Source organism: Musca autumnalis, unplaced genomic scaffold (assembly GCF_047663935.1).
Source record: "Musca autumnalis isolate F117 unplaced genomic scaffold, ASM4766393v1 scaffold_5, whole genome shotgun sequence".
Classification (NCBI taxonomy): Eukaryota; Metazoa; Arthropoda; class Insecta; order Diptera; family Muscidae; genus Musca; species Musca autumnalis.
Genome location: NW_027412088.1, coordinates 63,007,801 through 63,023,605, shown reverse-complemented (window position 1 = coordinate 63,023,605; position 15,805 = coordinate 63,007,801). Strand labels below are relative to the sequence as shown.

At 34.3% G+C, this 15,805-nt stretch overlaps 1 protein-coding gene across 6 annotated transcripts in view; it reads right to left on the bottom strand.

Moving 5' to 3' along the window:
- Positions 1–15,805, bottom strand: part of Gp150 (leucine-rich repeat domain-containing glycoprotein 150) — a 132,370-nt gene that overhangs the window by 27,496 nt on the left and 89,069 nt on the right. For 5 of the 6 annotated variants that reach the window (XM_073989566.1, XM_073989568.1, XM_073989569.1 and 2 more), the window contains one exon: positions 13,920–13,993. The exons of the other annotated variant lie outside the window; for it this stretch is intronic. The gene's annotated coding sequence lies outside the window, so the exon portion shown is untranslated. The remainder of the gene's footprint in view (positions 1–13,919; positions 13,994–15,805) is intronic. 6 annotated transcript variants of the gene reach the window in all.

The following is a 15,805-nucleotide window of genomic DNA, read 5'->3' as shown; positions in this document are numbered from 1 at the left end:
GTCCATGTTTTGGAATAGCCCCCATATAACGTTACCGCCCGATTTCAGGTATTTTGAGAATTTTACCTACAAGTTTTAACCGAATTATCTGTAATTTGAACATTTGACATTTGAAATTCTTAGTGGTCACCACACCTCTCCACCAAAAATTGTCAAGAAAGCCCCCATATAACGGTACCTTCCGATTTTCAGTAATTTGATGATTTTACCTACAATATAAAACCGAACTAGCAGTAATTTGACATTTGAAGTTCTTAGTGGTTACAACACCTCTCCATCAAAAATTGTCAACATAGGTCCATGTTCGGATATAGCTCCCATGTAACGGTACCTCCCAATTTTCAGTAATTTGGCAATTTTAGCTACAATTTTTAACAGAACTAACTGTAATTTGACATTTGAAGGTTGTAGTGGTCACCACACATCTGCATCAACAATTTTCAACATAGCCCCAATATAACGATACTTCCCGATTTTCGGTACTTTGAGGATTTTGCTTAAAATGTTTAACCGAACGTAGGTCCATGTTTTTGTATAGCCACAAAACAAACCTCCCGATTTTCCGTACCTTAGCTTTATTTTTTGGACGAACTTTCTGTAATTTGTTCATTTAAGTTCATATTTTCGTATAGCCCACATACCTCCGAACTAGCTGTTAATGACATTTGAAGTTCCCACGTTATGTACCGATTTTCGGTATTTTGAGGATTCTAGCTAAATTTTTTAACCGAATTAGGAGCTATTTGACATTAAAGTCTCCCATCAAAAACTGTCAACATAGGCCCATGTTTTATTATAACCCCTATATAACAGTACCTCCCAATTTCTAGCCCACCAAAAATTGTCAACAGTTAGATATAGGCACCATAAAAAAGGACCTCCCGAATGAAGCATTTTATGTACATTATCTGACATTTTAACGTACTCACTTAAAGTTGGGGACAGGAATGAATATTTTATGGTGGAGGGTATGAAAAGTTCGGCCCGGCCGAACTTAATGCTTTTTTACTTGTTTGTCTTTCGTTGGTTTTTGGCACATTTTCGCACCGAAATGTGGATACATTGAGGTCTCATTCGTATTAAGGGGTTATGGCCACTTCTTGAACACGAAAAATGAAAATTTTCATGAATTTTTTACAAGAAATCTACCAGATTTTTGTTTAGAGATTTTGTTTTTATCTGATAGTTCACAACATGGGCTAATTTCGGATTTTTTTTTTTGAAAAATATTGCATAGTGTTCTGACAAATGGCCGCCTACGACAGCAGTTTGCGGTGCCCTCTTTGTGGGATCATTAAGAACCTAATAATTAAAAAATATCCATTTAAAATAAAATGTGAGCTGTCAAAGTCAATATTTCGATTTTAACAAAAAATGAATAGTTTTCTCGCCATAAATCCACCAAAAAAATTGTAAAGTCTCTCGCTTAAGTACAAGCTTTTTTCTCTTCCTAACGCCCATATCTCAGTTCGATTTTGTTTGCAAGATATTCTTTATACCTATACTTAAAATGAGACAATAAAAATTGTTTCGATTTTGTAAAATTTGTAAGTGGCCATAACCAAGCAGAGAAACTTAGTATTTACATAAACTAAACGAAACTATTCCATTTTGCTTCAATACAACTCGTTGTGGAAAGCACCGAACTTAAGGCCTTTCTTTTATATAGTCACAGGCTGAGGATAGATGAGAAAAATCAAAAAACAAAAAATCGCCGGAGGGATTTTCAAATAAATCGCGGTCAAAGTTCAGTTTAATTTTTAGGGTTTTTTAGATTTTCACGATTTTGCTTGGAAACCGCTAGACGTATCGTAATGGGACTATAGAAAATGTTGTAGCAGTGAAAATTCTCTACAAGATTGGCCTCTATGACTTTTTCCATTTTTGAGATATTGAAGTACAAATTGGGACAATGGACTGACTTTGAACTTCAATATCTCAAAAATGGTAAATCCTAGGAAAAAGTCATAAGGGCCAATCTGGTAGAGAATTTTCACTTTCACTTCACGGGTTTCAAGCAAAATCTTGAAAACATAATAAAGCCCTAAAAATATTAACTTTGACCGCGATTTATTTGAAAATCCCATTGTAGTTTCAGAATCCGCAAAAACTTCCCAGGTGTAAGCACCTTTCATTTAAATCTAGTTGAGGCGCTCCGTGTGTCGGCAAAGCTGACTGATACTTATTACTTGTTTATATAGCAAACTTGTCTATCTTGGCAACTCTAGACAATTGCATCATTTTTATGTTTAATTTAAGCCATCTTGACGTCTGCCATCATCAATTGTAAATAACTGTTTTGTTGTTGCTATTTTTTTAAATACAAAATTGAATTATTGCTTTGTGCCACACCAATTTCTATAATCATGATTATTTTCCCCCTCATTGATCTTTTTGTCCAGTTTAGTTTTCAAATCACATTTGAATATTTACTGATATTTAAATGATGATTTTTTCAAGCATTTTTAATGTTTGTTTGTACGTTTATGTGTGTGTGTGTGTGTGCGAAAACTAAAAGCTTTGGCCGATAGACTAATGACTGACTGACACATGGGAGTGCCTTAAGCCAAATAAATGTAAATAACTACAATGTTCAAAGTATTTCATTAAACATGTAGAGACACCCATACATATATTTATTTATACATCGGCTTTTTAAACTTACTATCCATGTATTGAAAAATTACCGCCGTACCAGGCAGTCAGGCAGCAGACGCACAGCCGATTAGATAGACATATGTAGAATGAATATGGAGGTAAAGAGAGCGAGAGACAACCTCGACAAGTAAATCGTGTGATCGTGCTCACCAGTCAAAAGTGTCACCTTAATAAGAGAAACGGTGCTGTTGCCGTTTGTTTTTTTTTTGTCTGGGGTTTTGTTGTATTACCCTAAGCTTTGGTGTTGTGGTTAAGTGCTCTTAATGGTATTGCTGTGGTAAACTGTGAAAATGTTGAGCGGGAACAGTGGTTTGAAAAAAAATATTTTTTTTTTGTAAAAATTTATTATGATCACGATTTCGGTTAAAAATGAAAAAAACAGGTGTAGGGAAATTTGAAATCACAGCAATGTAATTAACGTATTAGGTATAACATTGCGTATACGCACACGATTTGATAATTCATGTTATTTATACGCAACTATGGACTTTATAGATTTATATTTATAAAAATCACACTGTTTTAAGCGAAATGTACTTCAAATTAAATTTTTATAATAAAATTATAATAATAATTATAATAATAAAATTGCTTAAAGTTTTAACAATTTTAAATCTACGCTCTACTGTATTTCCTCCAACATTTCATATTTGAAGCCAACAATTAATGTAACGAGTGATTTTGAACAAAACAAAACATTTGTTGTGAATACCAAAAACAGTATTTAATGTCAATTGTATATGAAGAGGAACATTGACAAAACTTTTGGGGTAATACTGTATTTAATGTTTGGTCGTTTGTCACTCTTCATTCTTTTCACTGATGCTCATGCCCATGGCAGATCTGGTATACGAGTATTTATTTCTCTATGTTACCATACAAAATCATTAGCATTCACATAAAATGTTAGTTACTTTAGGCTCGATTCAATCAACAACTTTTAACCGGCATGAAAGGCAGGGAGAGAGAGACGAAAGATGCTTGATGATCATTGCCATCAATGGGCATTGTCTTATATGGTGCAACTACATATGTTCAGTGATGTGTTAAATGTCATTAAACAGCAAAATGCAGACAACCCCAAAAATGTCTGAGTGACAGACAATCAAACTATGCACCATAAAACAAAAAACTAAATTTACATGTCGCCACCAATCATTTTTGCTTTTGTTTTTATTGCCATTAATATGAAGTTAATAGGATTTTGTGTTATCTCTAGCATAAATTAAGTCTTATTATGCGATTCTATGTTCAATTTAGAAATTATTACGAAAACATACATACATACTCGTATGTATGTTTGATTTGGCGTAAATTTATGTAAATTGTTATATTGTAAAATGATGAATTGCAAATAAAATACAATGTCAATGCTAATGGGGTTATTCTGATTGAAAACTCCCCGTGAGTTTTGTTGTCTCTCTGCCATTACAACTAAAAGGCGAGAGTGCGAAAACTCACGGGGAGTTTTCATTCCGAAAAACGACAAATGTTTTTTTCCATGGAAAGGAAAGAGACAATGTCAAAATTATTTCTACCCTTTACGAAAGGAAACAGGACAATCGCAACTTATTAAATAAACTCCGTTTTGTAATTTACAAGATTTTTTTAATTAGAATATTTTAACATTCTTACTTTAAACTTATGATTTCCATATTATCTTGGATATTTTGTATATGCGAAATATCTTAGTTTATTACCCTCAAGTCTTGTGCAAGTGAATAAACTAATATTTTCCAGAAAAATTATTAAACATATAAAGTTGTGAAACAAAAAAGTCAATTAGCTCATAAAATTATAAAACTTATATGCCACAATGCACTAAAAACGGAAACATTTATTGTAAGATAATTTTTAATTCAATCGATGTGGATTCTTTGGTAAAATTTGATACTTCAACCAGCGAGAAAGCTTTGTATGCAAATTATGTCCCAAATATACAAATTTGAATTTGTTACATGTGTCATTCATTCAGTCAACTGGCCATCTGAATTTATCTTAATCTATCTTATATATATAAAAGAGTAAGGTGATGACTGGCAGATCTACAACGCCCAGACGAAACGGCTAAAGCTAGAATCCCCAAATTTTGTGTCTTGGGGCGAAGGTGCTCGATAAGGCTGGGTTTTTGGAAATTCGTCCTAGAAGGGTACGAAAAGTACTAAAATGTACTAAAAATGGTACCATTTGTGTGGGGGCCGACTAAGAATCAACGCCCAGACGAAACGGCTGAAGCTAGAATTCGCAAATTTTGGGTGAGGATTAGTCTTGGGGCGAAGGTGCTCGATAAGGCTGGGTTTTTGGAAATTCGTCCTACTAGAGTGCGAAAAGCACTAAATGTACTAAAAATTTTCAAATTTGTGTGGCTGACCGCTTAATATTCAACGCCCAGACGAAACGGCTGAAGCTGTAAACCTGAAATTTTGTGTGAGTGTTAGTCTTGGGGCGAAGGTGCTCGATAAGGCTGGGTTTTTGGAAATTTGTCCTACAAGGGTGCGAAAACACTAAAATGTACAAAAAATGGTAACATTTGTGTGGCTGACTGATTAATAATCAACGCTCAGACGAAACGGCTGAAGCTAGAATCTTGAAAATTTGGGTGAGGGTTAGACTTGTGGCGAAGGTATGGTACCCTTTGTATTAGGCAAACGGGAAAAGCTAGATGGGATGAGGGTCACTGGTGGGGAGTTAGAAAGATGTACCAAAGGGTTTTTGGAATTTCGACCTAGAAGTGTCCGAAAAGTACTAAAAGTTATAAAATTTAGTACCAGTTGTATATTTTGAACGGCTATAGCTAGAATCTTGACATTTTGTATGGCAATAAAGGATGGGAGATGGTGTTTATGAAAGGAAATTCGTTCTCATGTGTACGAAAAGTACTAAAGTGTACTAAATTTAGTACAATTTGGATTTGAGTGAACGGATAAAGCTGGAAACTTGAATTTTAAAATTAAGACTACTATTGAAGAGTAGGATTGAGATATGAGGTTTATTTTTGGAAATTCGTACTTCGAAAAGTACTAAATTTGGTACAATTTGGATTTGGGTGAATGGATAGAGGTGAAATCCTGAAATTTTGAATTATTATTACTGTTAGAGTATAGGATTGAGGTAGTTTTGAAAATTTGTACTTATTCGTACGAAAAGTACTAAACGGTCGTGAATTTGGTACAATTTGGATTTGGGAGAATGGATATAGGTGGAATCCTGTAATTTGGAATCAAGATTACTGTTGGACTGTAGGATTGAGTTAATCTTGGAAATTCGTACCTATGGGTACGGAAAATACTAAATTTGGTACAATGGTACTAAATTTGGTACAATTTAAATTTAGGTAAACGGACAGAGCTGGAATCTTGAAATATTGAATTAAGATTTCTATTGGGCTGTAGGATTGAACAAGTTGTGGAAATTTGTACGAAACTACTAAATGGTACTCAATTTGGATTTGGGTGCACGGATAGTGCTGGAATCCTGAAATCTGGAATTAAGGTTACTGATGGAGTGAAGGATTTAGGTAGTTTTGGAAATTCATACTTATGGGTACGGAATGTACTAAATGTACTAAATTTGGTACAATTTGGATTTGGGTGAACAGATAGAGCTGGAATCCTGAAATTTATAATTAAAGTTACTTATGGAGTGTAGGATTGAGGTAGTTTCGGATGTTCGTACTTATGGGTACGGAAAGTACTAAATGGTACTAAGTTTTGTACATTTTCGATTTGGGTAAACAGATAGAGCTGGAATCCTGAAATTTGTAATTAAGATTACTTATGGAGTGTAGGATTGAGGTAGTTTTGGAAATTCGTACTTATGGATATGAAATGTACTAAATGGCACTTAATTTAGTACAATCTATATTTGGGTGAACGGATAGAGCAGGAATCCTGGAATTTCGAGTTAAGGTTATTGTTGGAGTGTAGGGTTAAGAAAGTTTTGGAAATTCGTACTTATGGGCACGGAATTACTAAGTGGTACTACATTGGTACAATTTATATTTGGGTGAACGGAGAGAGCTGAAATCCTGAATTTTAGATTACTGTTGGAGTGTTGGAAGTTCGTACTTATGGTTACGAAAAGTACTAACTGGTACTTAATTTCGTACAATTTAGTTTAGGTTTTAGGTGAAATTTGGAATTACTGTTGGAGATAGTTATTGAAATTCGAACTTTCATACGAAAAGTATTAATGGTATTATGAATAGAGATGGAATTCGGAAATTTGGTATTATAGACCCTCTTGATGTGCAGGGTTGAGATATGGATGTGGTTGTGGATATCCCAGCGAAAAAAGTCCTCCCAAAATCATGGGTTTTGTAAGGGATTTTTGGCAGCCGTAACTACTCGCAAACCCCCTTTCTTCCCCATTATTTTTACAAGGGCATGTCGCACTCAATTTGTAGTTATTTTATGACCACTAGAATAACTAGTTATTCTGTGGCCACTAGAAGTTGAGAAGTAAGGTGAAAAAATTATATTTTTAGAACAGTTGATGTAGAGATTTTTTTTTTATTTTCATCACACTTCTTACTTTTATTTTACTTTATTTTATTTCGCTTGCTGTGCGAGTTGAACACACGAACCCTCTGATTTATAGCCAAAGACACTACATACTATGCCACGCACACAAACATTAAGGGTTGCTTAAGAACTTAAATGTGCAGTGCACATGTGCAATACGAACTCTTATTTTTTAATTAAAAAACTCGCGTGCCGACAGTGAGCGTTGAACACACAACCCTGGGATTTATAGTCGGACACACACTCACTGTGCCACCGTCGCCATTACTTAGGGAGGAGTAAAGTAAGTAGGTTTACCTTGTTAATTTTTTAAGAAGTAACCCATTACTTTTCAGATTACCTGTAATGCGAAAAGAAGCTTGTTTACATTACTTTGTAAAGGGTTACGTAATGACTACCGGATCCAAATTTTTGCTGGGTATTGACATATTTCTGGTAGAAACATTTTTAGCCACAAAGAAGTCCAAATGCCAAATTTCAGACATTTCGCGGAGATTATGTGGCTAAAGCCTTAAATATTGCGACCTGTCTCTTGATTTAAACCGACAGACCACGGACATGGTTATATACACGTAGAATTTTATGCTGATCAAAATGTTGGTGATAACTTTCGAGAGCTATAGTACCGTCCAGCCGTTTTAGAATAAGGCTATAAGAATTTGTATACATTTCCAACCATTATTTCAGGAAGAACAGGCGTTTGCAGGAAAAAAAATTTCCATTCAGGATTACCAGACCTATCTGTGGTAAGATGTCACAAGGATCCCTGAAAAGCCCTTAATCTACAGAACTGGTGAACCAATATAGTCCATGTTTGAAATTAATCTAATTTTGAGAGTTATCGAAATTTATAAATCCAGCTGCCATAAGGCGGAAGTTATAAAAAAGCAAGAATGTCTCCACGTGCCATGGGAACATATCCTTAAGTCAGAGTAGGTATATTGTAAAAAAAAACTTTAAGAACTTTGTAGGTTCCGAAAACCTCAAATGTCAAATTACAACTAGTTCGGTTAATAATTTTAGCTAAAATCCTCAAAATACCGAAACTCGGTAGGTACCGTTATATGGGGGCTATACCAAAACATGGACCTATATTGACGATTTTTTGTGGAGAACTTTCGTGAACACTGAGAACCTCAAATGTCAAATTACAGCTAGTTCGGTTAATAATTTTAGCTAAAATTCGCAAAATAACGAAAATCGGGAGGTACCGCTATATGGGGGCTATACCGAAACATGGACCTATGTTCGCGATTTTTGGTGGAAGAGTTTCGTGTACACTAAGAACCTCAAATGTCAAATTAAAGCTAGTTCGGTGTAAAATTGTAGCTAAAATTCTCAAAATACCGAAAATCGGAGGTGCCGTTATATGGGGGTTATACCAAAACATGGGCATATCTTAATGATTTTTGGTGGAGAAGTTTCTTGGCTACTGAGAACCCCAAATGTCAAATTACAACTAGTTCGGTTAAAATTGTAGCAAAAATTTTCAAAATACCGAAAATCGGGAAATCATCACCAAAATCAATAGGCTTCTTCCTTTCTAGGACACACATTAACCTCTAAAATTTCATGATGATCCAATCCAACCGTTATTTAAGGGCTATACCAAAACATGGACCTATTTTGAAGACTTTTGTCCGGTTAAAAAATGCAGCTAAAATCCTCAAAATACCGAAACTCGGGAGGTACTGTTATCTAGGGGCTATACCAAAACATGAACCTATATTGAAGACTTTTAGTGGAGAAGTATTATGACCACTGAGAACCTCAAATGCCAGGTTATAGATAGTTCGGTTAAAAATTTTAGCTAAAATTCTCAAAATACCGAAAATCGGGAGGTCCCGTGTATGGGGGCTATACCAAAACATGACCCTATGCCCATAATTTTTGGAATATAAATTTGTTGATTACTAGGTACCCTAAATGTCAAATTAAAGCTAATTTGGTAAAATGTTTGAAAATGTGACCAACGTCAAAATACCTGAAATCTGGTGGTACCATTATATGGGGGCTACATCAAAACGTGGACCGATATAGCCAATCATCAAATTTAACTTGCCTGCAAACAAAAGACGCATCCTCCCAAAATTTCAGCGTCCTATCTTTATTTTTGTGGATGCTAGAGTGAATACCACAGACGGACGGACGGACATGCACAGATTCTGAGTCTATCTGTGCATGTCCGTCCGTCTGTGGTAATCACTCTAGCATTTTTCCCTGATCAAGAATATATATACTTTATACGCATTGATAACTTCAATGCGTTACAAACGGAAGAACAAACTTAATATACCCTCTATACTATGGTGGAGGGTATAAAAAATGAACAAAATGGGATGCATTATAGACTATTGCGATATGTCCACCTACGCCAACCTACTTTGCATCAATGCAGGGATCGAATTGACGGGTTTCCTTTTGGAATACTACTTCTAGAATCGGAGATATTCTAATACCAATGAAATGTTGAATTTTCTCCACATATTTTTTTTCACTCCGACCCATGAATATTATCCTATCATCACCAAAATCAATAGGCTTCTTCCTTTCTAGGACACACAGTAACCTCTAAAATTTCATGATGATCCAATCCAAATTGCAATATAGCGTTATTTTCGTTATTTGACACCCAGGCCAAGCTACTTGGCATCATTGTAAAGGTGGGATTTTCTACCTTCTTTGTCAGGGTTTGCTTTTGGAAGATCCCCAACAAAAGCTGTGACATTCGTCATTAGCGACCATTGCGATATCTCCCTTGTTTGACAACCTACTATACATCGTTGTAAAGGTGATATTTCCTACTTCATTGCCATTGTTTTGGTTTTGATATACCCCTTATAACAGCGGAGATATACGCTTTGAAATAAAACGTTGACTTCTTCTCCAAATAAGTTCTTTGCACATTCCGACCCCTGAATATTATCCGACCATCACGAAAATCAATAGGGGAAGAACCCCTCCGAGACCCCCATCAACATCCAAAATTTGGTAACGATCCGATCAAAATTGTGACCATGATCAAAATTGTAGCATGATTACCAGGTTTAGATGGACAGACGGACAAACACAAGTAGCCAGATGGACATAGCTCGACATTCATTTTGGTATATATAAGTATGGGTCTACGACTATTATTTCGATGTGTTACAAACTTTTTGGCCAAACCCCACATAGTAGTGTAGGGCAGACATCTTCAATGTGATCACAACAAATTTTTAAAACAAGCAAAAAACTCAAAATAAAATTCCCCTAAATTATCTTCATAATTTCTTGTATCAACAAAAAATTATACATAAACCAAACAATACTGCAGATTTCTAGTTAACATTTGATAATTTCCTTTCATCGAAATAAATGACTTCACTCTATAGTCACCATCCTACTCTTTACGTTTTCATTCGAATCTTATATGGAAAGTAATTCTATTTAGTTCCGCTAACACTTATTTCACACTTAAATAAAAATCCTATGTACAAATTTTGTTATTTTTTGTTAATTCAATTATTTAGTCATTATTTGCTTAAATGAGTTTTCAATGAACATTTCCATTGATGGGTGTCGGGGTTTACCGAAAATAAATTTTTAACCCCCTTTGATTTGTGTGTGTCTCCTCTCATAACAAGGTGTGTGCGTGCTAATTAAATATGTCAATAATTTTTGTCTCTCTCACTGATTACGCACTATTTTTTATTTAGATGTAGTTGATTATTTTATGAATGTCGTTAAGGAATGGTGATTGGTAGGTATGTACATATATTGTAGTAATATTGGGGATTTTTTATATGTCATGTTATTCAGCGGCGAAATTCAATAATATTGCGATTATTGCTATTAAAATGGAAGCTCATCTTGGTTGGAATGAATAAATTTACCACCTATGTTCGTACAAAAATACGTTAAGCCCATTCATTAATATCAAATTACACCCGATTTTACACCACGCATACAGTTTTTATACCCTCAGCCTTTAGGCTAGAAAGGGTATATACACTTTCATACGAGCAAAATGTGCCTCATCGAAATAATGGTTTTAGACCCCAAGTATGTTTGGACGAAATGTGTTTCAGACAATTTGGAGTTGATTTAGCAATGTCCGTCCGTCTCTGTCTGTCTGTCCGTCTGTCTGTCTGGCTGTCTGGTGCGCACGATAACTCTCGAACGGATGAACCGATTCGGTTTAAATTTTGGCTTTCGTAATATTTTGTCCAAACTTAGTTTAAGTTCGAAGATGAGCTATATCGGTCCGCTCCTTCCGGTACCTCCCCCACAAAAGTTCCAAAATGTTCGGAAAATTTGCGGGCATGATAACTCTTGAACGGAGTAACCGATTTGGTCCATACTTTGCACATCGTTAAATTTCTAAAAGACTTAGATAAGGTTCCAATATGGACTCAATCGGCCCACTCCTTCGGGTACCTCCCACACAAAATTTCGGATAAGTTCAGTTTAGGACCTGCTCTCGAATCGCTTTGATTTTTGTTGCAACAACTTGTAGTCACTTCCCCCCACACGACAGTACAAGTTTCATCAGGGGCAAGTCCATACTTCCTGAGAAAATGGCCTGAAAGTGCAAAAAGCCCCTATGACACCTTGTGTAGTGGTTGGAGCGCAAGATAACTCGTGAACGGATCTGTCGATTAGGTCCAAAATTTGGCCTTCTTAATATTTTATCAAAACATAGTTTAAATTCGAAGATGGGCTATATCGGTCCACTCCTTCAGGTACCTCCCCCACAAAACTTCAAAAATGTTCCGAAAAATTTTGCGCACTACAACTCTTGAAGGGAGTTACCGATGTAATCCATACTTTGCACATCCTAATATATCTACCAGATATAGATCAGGTTGAATATGGACTATATTTGTCTACTCCTTCTGGTACCTCTCACACAAAATTTCGGATAAGTTCACTTTAAGACCTGCTCTCGGATCACTTTGATTTTTGTTGAAGCGATTTGCATTCGATACCTCCTTTACGACGGTAACAGTTTTCTTGGGAAAACTTCCCGAAGGGTGTTAAAAACCCCTATGTCACCATATGTGGCGGTCGAACTGTTCAACCGATTTGGTCCAACATTTGGTCTTCGTCATATTATATCCAGTTAGTTTCATGGGCAATACCGGTCCACAACTTTAGGTACTTCTCCCCAATATTTAAAAAATATCACTTGAATGAGGCAACCAATTTGGTCCAAACTTTGGATATTTGGAATATTTTACAAAATTTAGTTTAACTTTTAAAATGGCCCTATCGGTTCTCCCTAAGGGTACCTGCCCTATAAAAGTTCAACATTTGTGTCTTAGTGCAGTTAATTCCTAATCCACATTTTTGCGGCAAGTTCAATTGTCCAAAAAGGGCCACAAAATTCTGAAGAGGCCTTAAATACATTCGATCGGACAAGTTTCGCTTCACATTGGCTGAGGGTATATATCTGTCGGCAAAGCCGACTGACGCTTTTTTACTTGTTAATATAAATATAAATATAAATATAAATATAAATATAAATATAAATATAAATATAAATATAAATATAAATATAAATATAAATATAAATATAAATATAAATATAAATATAAATATAAATATAAATATAAATATAAATATAAATATAAATATAAATATAAATATAAATATAAATATAAATATAAATATAAATATAAATATAAATATAAATATAAATATAAATATAAATATAAATATAAATATAAATATAAATATAAATATAAATATAAATATAAATATAAATATAAATATAAATATAAATATAAATATAAATATAAATATAAATATAAATATAAATATAAATATAAATATAAATATAAATATAAATATAAATATAAATATAAATATAAATATAAATATAAATATAAATATAAATATAAATATAAATATAAATATAAATATAAATATAAATATAAATATAAATATAAATATAATAAGCAAATTACTTAATTTAAATGGCAAATTTTCCGCTTTCGCATTATGGTCTTCAATCACTTTCAATGACTTGGCAAGTTTGGTGATACTTAAGAGGCAAATTTTCTGCTAGGTGTATATCATAAAGCGAGCAAGCAATTCCATAATGAAACTGACAAAAATGTGAAGCCAAAGTCTAAAACAAAAACTATGAAAGCATTCGGTACATAAAAATTAAATGTCAGCAAAAGCCATGTGGGTGTTTTGCATACAAATAAAAATCAATAAATTTAAATTGCATACAAATCGTAAGTGCAGATACAGGCAAACAAAGTTGGAATGAATTCGGTGGGATCCATAAATTCAAACTATTACAAACTAATGGTTGAAATGCAGCTGAAGTCATCGGCTGGCTTAAAATGTGAAAGAACAAAGGATTTCCTTGGCCACATTTAAATTAGGTCGCTTTTGCCATGCTTCTTATATGTTTCCTCCCTTATACATAAATATGTGCTATAATAATTCTTGGCAGTCTATGAATTACTACTTCACTATTTTCTGTCCAGGACATGAAATACAGTATTTCCCTCTTAAAGGTATTCTCAAAATTACACGCATTATAGTTCATGTATGTCATGCAATTCCGTTGTTTATTACAAGTACCAATAGCATATTTTTCGATCCTAATAAACATAGACTTCACATATCCGTACTACTTTTATATGGCAACTACTGTATATGCATATACGTTAAAGAAAAACAATCAAATCGACAAAAACATTGAACGGGTTATTTTAAAATCTTTATGACATTACTCACCTTATAATTAAGAATTATATTTATTTATATACCCCTTAGGTAACAAAACAACAACTTATGCCCCAAATTGGTATCTGCAATAAAAAAAAATTTATTGAATTGGTGCTTATGAAATTGAAAACAACAACAGCAAAGAAAATCAAAACAAAAAATAATATCATAATTTATTTTTAAAACAAAATTTGTTCGAACCATACTGGATTTAGACCGGTTTGTTTTCAGATTTAATTACCTGTGTTTCCCTACTTTGTTTCATATTTTTTTGTTTTCAAAACTTTAAATATCAAACATCTGTTGCTTTCATGTTACAGTTTTATTTTAAGTCGACAAATATCGTTGTTTGTCACCAGGTTAAGTGTTGATCTTTAATGTGGGTAACTTCCTTAAATATTTTATTTATATTTGTTTTGGGGGTTTTACATTGAACCGGAAAATTGTCACATCATTAGGTTAATAAAATAACATTATTATAGGTTAAAATAACTATAAATTTAATATTTACATATATTATTTTACAAAAATATGCATAAAATTAAGTAGAAAGATAATATGTGGGACAGGAAGTAAAATACATATATAAATATAAAATTATTGTCGATTAATTAATAACAAGTTAAGTTCAGTCGGGCCGAATTTGTTATACCCTCCACGAGTTGTATTGAAGTAAAATGGAACAATTAGGAAACTAATCGATCATGACGAAGACTAAAAACCAAATTTCAGTAATTTCGTTAAAACAATGTGGCTAACCTTCGAGATATTGCTCTATTGGAGTTACATCGGGGGGTACCGTTCTACGGGGGTTATATCACAACGTCTATCTATACCGACAAATTTCTGGCGGAAAGAAGATTAAATTTAAATACAAAATTTCCGATATTTCGGTAAGATAATGTGGCTAAAACCTTCAAAATACCGAAAATCAAGAGGTACGCTACTATGGGGGATATAGGAAGACGTGGACCTATACTGAGAATTCTCTCCAGGAATATTTTATAACACTATTGAAGGCTAAATAACAAATCGGGAGGGTTCCATGGGGGCTATTTCGAAAGTGTGCCTATAATGACTAATTTCGGCAGGAAAGGGTTTTACCTAAATACCGAATTTTAGCCATTCCGGTGGGTTGTGGCCCCAACAATACTGAAAATCGGGAGGTACCGTTCTATGGGGGCTATATGAAGGGTGGACCTGTACCGACAAATTTCAGGGGAAAAGTTTTATACCCCCAACGAAGACTAATTACCAAATTTCAGGCATTTCGATGAGATATTGAAGCCACAACCTTCAAAATACTGAAAATCGGGAGGTTCCGTTCTATAGGAGCTATATGAAGGCGTGGACCGGTACCGACAAATTTCAGGGGAACATTTTTATAACCCCAATGAAGACTAAATACCAAATTTCAGCCATTTCGGTGGAATATTAGGCTAAAACCTTCAAAATACCGAAAATCGGGTGGTACCGTTCTCTGTGGCTATATGAAGGCATGGACCGGTACCGACAAATTTAAGGGGAACATTTTTATAACCCCAACGATGACTAAATACCAAATTTCAGCCATTTCCGTGGAATATTGAGGCTAAAACCTTCAAAATACCGAAAATCGGGTGGTACCGTTCTCTGGGGCTATATGAAGTCGTGGACCTGCACCGACAAATTTCAGGTGATAAATTTTATACTCCCAACGGACCATAAATACCAAATTTCAGTCATTTTGGTGGAATACTGAGGGCATAACCTTCAAACTACCGAAAATTGAGAGGTACCGTTCTATGGGGGCTATATGAAGGCGTGGACCTATAGCGAAGAATTTTAATTGGAAAGGTTTTTACTTCTAACGTAGACTACATACCGAATTTCAGCCATTTCGCTGCGTTGTTGGG